The sequence below is a fragment of the Engraulis encrasicolus genome, chromosome 17 (genome assembly GCF_034702125.1).
Source record: "Engraulis encrasicolus isolate BLACKSEA-1 chromosome 17, IST_EnEncr_1.0, whole genome shotgun sequence".
Classification (NCBI taxonomy): domain Eukaryota; kingdom Metazoa; phylum Chordata; class Actinopteri; order Clupeiformes; family Engraulidae; genus Engraulis; species Engraulis encrasicolus.
Window position 1 is genome coordinate 481613 of NC_085873.1, and position 6479 is coordinate 488091.

At 40.2% G+C, this 6479-nt stretch overlaps 1 long non-coding RNA gene across 1 annotated transcript; it reads left to right on the forward strand.

Annotated features, from left to right (window-relative positions):
- Positions 1-14: 14 nt before the first annotated feature.
- On the forward strand, positions 15-1141 carry LOC134467133 (uncharacterized). The gene is made up of 3 exons (XR_010038455.1): positions 15-134; positions 530-594; positions 967-1141. It is a non-coding gene; the product is annotated as an uncharacterized LOC134467133 (long non-coding RNA).
- The last annotated feature ends 5338 nt before the right edge of the window (positions 1142-6479 follow it).

The following is a 6479-nucleotide window of genomic DNA, read 5'->3' on the forward strand; positions in this document are numbered from 1 at the left end:
CCCCACCAGGGCTCACCAGATAACTCAGGGCCCCCCAAGAGCTCCATTACTGTCTACAGACATGTCCACCCATCATGCTCAGACTGTGGCGGAAGACAAGCACACGCACTGTATTTATACTGGTGATGAAGCAGGTAGGTAATGGAACAGATATGGCAAGATCTTCCTCTGCCTCTTTATGTTCAGAAAGCAAATTGTCGCTGTCCAGTAGACATCTTACAACTCCACTTTCTATTATGTTTAAAGTTAATGACTTGAAATCTGAATTTTCAAAATACATAAACATTTAATCATTAAAAGTAAGTTTGAAATCACTCCTAAAACTCATTTACTCATGGAAACTGAACATTTAGTACTGAGTTATACTTTTGATAGCAATGAAACAAATAATACATTTGTTTTCTGAAGAGTGGAGTGACAAGGTTTCTGTCAGACATCGATGAAATGTACAGTAAGTTTACTGGCTTTGCATATAATGAGTATAACTACACTACAGTATAACTGACACTATACTACTTGTCACCTGTAGAGGGCCCAGAACACTTCAGGAGCATCACTCCGTCAGGGAGCTGCAGCAGCTCTGACAGCAGCAAGGTAGACAGCCCAAGTGTCTGTCTGTCTGTCTGTCTGTCTGTCTGTCTGTCTGTCTGTCTGTCTGTGTAAGAACAAGGCCAAGTGAAGACGCTGTGGCGCAGCGTGCTAAGCCCCCCAAATTTGGGCTTGCGTGCCCACCCACTGGGACCACGGTTTGAGTCCGGCCGGGGTCATTTCCCGATCCTCCCCTGTCTCTCTGTCCCATTCGCTTCCTGTCGCCATCTTTGATAACTGGGAAAACTGAATGTGAGTCTTTCCCAGTTATCAATTGGCGGTGTTAGATTGGCTTTGATAAATGCATTGGGGAGAAAATGGACAGATGGTCATTTTTATGTGTTTTGATTTGTGTTCTCCTGTCTGTGTTTTTCAAAGGATGTTTTGATATGGACCTCAGTTCGTCAGCATACATATAGTACAGCCAGAGTGGACTCCAAGACAGACAGATTTTTTTCATCTACTTTCTGGACTCCTGAGAAACTCTAATTCGAATATTTTCCAAACAGAGAAATAATAAATAAAACTAGATTGCATTCTCTCGATAAGAAAATTCTGAAGTATGTTGACATTTTTTAATCTGTTCTGTTGCTGGCATACATCCAGTGGCACACACACACACACAAAATTATCAAAGACAATTATACTTTACTGTGCGTTATTTAATTTTCAGGACATGATTGCACATTAATGAACACACATAGTAGCCTTTCTACATTTAAATGTGTCAGATTATAGCACAATGGTTAATTTTCATCTGGTGTCTAAAATTGGCAGGCTAGATATACAGGTGGAGAAATGAAAAGCATATTATGCCGGTATGTTCACATAATTTGAATAACAATGTCGTTCACGTTATTAGCGCAGGGCTGGACTAGCCATCTGGCATAGCGGGTGGGTAGCCCGGTGGGCCTCGCACCCTCATGGGCCCCTATTTTGAGAAATGTTAAAGAAATAATAATAATATTTAAAAATTACATTTACATTTTGCATCTCAAGAAGTAGGCCTATAAATGTTACTGAGGAAAAAAAGCCTAGATAGCCCAGTAAGAAAATCCTGAAGAGTTCTACATCCGATCCATTGAGCTTCTCTTGGTCATCGCGGCCATATAGTAGGGGCTCTAAGCCGAGAAATCGTTACGCGCTGGATAGAAGCATATAATTCGGTACACATGTTCCTTGAGTGATTTGAAGACATCCTAGAAGGGGTGCCCCTGGAAAAAAATTGTCTACCATGTCATATACAATATGTCATGTTGGTAATGCATTACATTGTTATTACATGGCATTATACTTAGCTGAAAATGTTAATATAGTCCTCAGCAGAGATGAAGCAAGGGTAGTCTGCTTGACCAGATTGATAAAACTACAAAATGTACATAGTGTGAAAGTATGGGTGAATCTGTGCTTACGTGCTTGACAGCATGTAACATTGTGAACGATTTGAGAAGATTCTTGGTCTGAATTAAAATGAGCATTGCCCACACTAAAACTATGGTGAGAATAGACTGCTCCTAATGCTCGATCTGAATGGGATAGTGTCAGTGCAAGATGCCCTAGGTAGCAGGTTCTCCATCCTCTAATTTCCATAAAAAACAGATATATAAACGTATTTTATTTGTATGAGAGAGGGTAAAAGACAGGACCTTTCCATATGTATGAAGAACCCCATAAGATCACCTAATTCTATATTTTTACAAGGCATTGTGCATATTGTGAGAACATTTCAGTCATCTTTAGAATGGCATTACAGATTACTCAATGTAGGCCTACATGTATGCCACAGTATGGCTTCAGTTTAAATTAAATGGAAATTATTTCTTAGTATATGTTGAATAAGAAGACAGAGGTGAATTGTTTTTTTTTATTTGCAGACAAGTCCTCACCTAGTACTTGTGCCAAAAGTTGTATTAGTTAGCTCAGTAATCATTGAGTACTTAAGTTGCTATCAAAACTGACAGCTGATGGACAACATGTACCGTAGGTCTTGTGCCACCCTTACCCATAGGAGAAATATCTATATAGAAAAACAATTATCATATGAAAGTAAATCATTACCTGTACTCATTTTCTTGATATGCAAGGCACACAAATAGTCTGGGAGGAAGGATAGTCTATCATACCCCCCCCCCCCCCACCCCAAACAAAATGCCACAAGACTTTTTTTAACCTTCAAGATTTTGAGTGGTAACAGTAACATAACTCATTCCCACTACACCCTTTTACATAATATTGTACATGTCCTCAGAATGCTCTACATGTTTCAGTTCTATGTAGTACAGTGGACAGTACAGTGCAGTGCAGTACAGTACAGTACAGTACAGTAGCATACAGAACGGTGCAGTATAATAAAGTACAGTAGAGTATAGTACAGTACAGTACAGTAGCATACAGTACGGTGCAGTACAGTACAGTACAGTAGCATACAGTACGGTGCAGTATAATAAAGTACAGTAGAGTATAGTACAGTACAGTACAGTAGCATACAGTACGGTGCAGTACAGTACAGTACAGTAGCATACAGTTCGGTGCAGTATAATAAAGTACAGTAGAGTATAGTACAGTACAGTACGGTACAGTAGCATACAGTACGGTGCAGCACAGTACAGTAGTATATAGTACGGTGCAGTATAGTAAAGTAAAGTACAGTACAGTACAGTACAGTAGCATACAGTACGGTGCAGTCTAGTTAAGTACAGTACAGTACAGTAGCATACAGTACGGTGCAGTCTAGTACAGTACAGTACAGTACAGTACAGTACAGTATAATACAGTAGCATACTGCACGGTGCAGTAGAGTACAGTACGGTATATCACATTACAGTACAGTACAGTACAGTACAGTGCAATACAGTAGAGTACAGTATAGTCTTGATGACTTTTAGGCTACTTTGACTTTAGCCCTCCAAAGCCAATAGGATTTCCACATGCTGTTGTTTTAAGTTTTTGAAAGACTATTTTAGTAGCCTATGTGAGAGAGGGAAGGCAGGCAGACATGTTTTAAATAAAGGACCACACCCACAAATAAAAAATAACCAGCAAACAATAAATTAAAGTGGTTAGGTAACCAACATGTCATCTAGATTAAAGCCAAAAGTAGATGAAAAACAGACATGTTACCATTTTGCTCTTTTAAAATATAAAGTATCTGTCAATATACTGTATGATATATTCATAAATGCCCTTATCACTCCATTGTACACTTAGGACTGAGATATACATATCTGAACATCAGCATACATTTTATTTTGTAATGGCCTATAGTAAATCATCCAAGCTGTCACTGACACTTGATATGTACATGTATTATTGACTTGATTGATATGAATATTTCAGTTGGACTCCTAGGCTTAAATCATTGAGGGGGTCCTAAGGAAGTAGTAGTAGTTTGTGTGTGTGTGCGCATGTGTAAGTGGGATTAAAATTATTGTTTGCTATCTATCTTTGTCTGAAGAGCAGACTGAGTGTCTGAACCTGCTAATGCTAGCATGCTAACATTGGGAGAGTTATGTGTGGCCCAGTTCAAGGGTTTATCTCTTCTCCCCTAAATTTTCTAACCACAATTTTCTTTTTGGATTTTATAGATATGACCCACGGCAAGTTTTTAAAACTCTTAATGAATGTTGGTTCAATAGCTAACTGCCCAGAAATTAGCTCTCAATTGTAGAGTGATCTCATTCTGACCATGGTTTTTATGATTTTCCTCTTTTTGAATCTAAATAAGACATATATAACATTGTTTTCATGGTAAGTTTTGCACATATTTTCAAAGTTCAGTTTGTATACATCACACACAAATAGGTGGATTGGCCCATAACACCATTATGTCCTGGCAGTACAGCATTTTACTACTATTGGCTCGTTTTGGGCAGCCATCTTGGATTTACCCCATAAAAATGACCTTAATGATATTGAAATTTGGGGCACCCCTTCTGAAATGATGGAGAACACCCTAAGGAAGGTCTACACCGATTTTGGTGCTTCTATCCAGCGCGTAACGATTAGGCCCTTTTTGGACGGTAAGAGACCCAGCTAATACACAATACACAATAGCCATACAATAGGCTACACATCGAGAAAGACTGGACAACAGAAGACATATAGAAAACATATTAACAAATAGAGGTATTTATGTTGTGCATTTACCATGTCTGAACAATTCTGACATAGTAGTAGTAGCCTTGTGAAATAATAATAAATAATAAATAATGTGTATATATTTACATTGTCCTGGTATATCATTCTAACTTTGTTGTAATAGTTTTTGGGGCATAGAAATAAATAGGTTAATAAAAAGGTTTATTTTATTTTTATTTTTTTATACTTTATTGTGTCAGACATAGTAAATAATAGAAATAAATAGCAAGGTTTAGGTCAGAGCTAAACAGCTAAATGTGTGTTGTGTTTATATTTATTGTGACTTTTGACACCTCTGGTCTTTTTATATGCAACAAAGACACAGTTTGTTTACATGAACTGGCTGGATAAAGTAAGTGGCGGGGCTTTACCTCCAGTTACTCCAAATGTCAATGGAATGTTGCACACTGTACATTTCCTCTATTGTTTAAAAGAATGTCATAAGTGGAAGTTCCTTACCTTTCTCTCAGCGTCATCTCCTAGTGTTGCCCAGGGTTCACGAGAGGCAGCTTCTGTAGTGGTACTGCACATTGCCATAGCTGTGTCCTCTCAGAATGCTGTGACCCACTGTTCTGCTGACCAAGTTTGGAGGCTTGTGAGGAGACTTTGCGAGATGGTTTTCAAGATAAACACTGCTGGCTTGAGGCTAAATTAGTAAGCCCCTCCTCCCGGTCTACCTGTTCTCACAGTCTGGAGTGTGAGACACTGCGGCTCTCCTGTGCATGTCACCGGTACGTGATCGACAGCTCCGTGTGGCGCTCCTGAGCATGTCCCCAATGCGTGACTAATGTGTGATTGACAGCTGTCTGCCGGGTGAGCAGTCAGGTAATGCTTAGTGCAGGGGCCCTTAGTCCGAGCCCAGGCTAGAGTTAGTCAGTGGCGTGTTGAAATTCACCAGCATTGTTGGTGCTATGGGCATACATGTGAAGCTTCAAGATAACATAATTTTGACTACAGCGACATTTCACACTACAGAGTGTTATAGTCTAGGCAGGGATTCTGAAACGGTGCTTATTAGGGGCCAAGCAGCAAAGCCCCTCTAGTTTTAGTAGGTTTTCTTCTTATTACCTCCGCCAAGGAGGTTATGTGATCGCCTGGGTGTCTGTGTTTGTTCGTTCGTTCGTGCGCTGCTATTTCACTGCCTGCCACAAGGTGCGCACGGTGAGCACTGAGCACCTTGCCTGGTTATCATAGACTTGCCGCCGAAGACTGTTGCGTCACTAGGAGGGCGCAGCCCGGCTACTGAGCACCGGCGTGCCTGCGCCTTTCTGAGCAACAGGAACAGGGAAAGAGTCTCCTTTGCCGCGCCAGCTCCAACACAAAGTGCATTTTGATTTCACCTAAAAAGTTGTTCATCCGCATGCAGGAAACAATCCTGTCAAATGAATTACCACCGCTGCCAAAAATATGGAATTTGTAATTGTGTTGGCCCATATGTTGCGAGATGGACAGTGACCACCCCCGCAGATCGTTTAGGTTCACAATGCTGTCGAATTAAATACGTTGTCAAAAATATGGAATGTGATTGTATAAGTTCACAATGCTGTTGTGGACTGTGACTGACATTCGCAATGCTGTCGAATTAATTAGGCTACCGTTGCCAAAATAATTTATGACTGTAGGCTACGTTCACAATGCTGGTAAAATTCATTACATCCCCTTCGCTACATTTAAAGTTAACCCCAAGTTGTTTGCGAGATGGACCAGGATCAGAAAGCCCGACAGTCTGCATAATGGCCGAGCACCGGCGAATA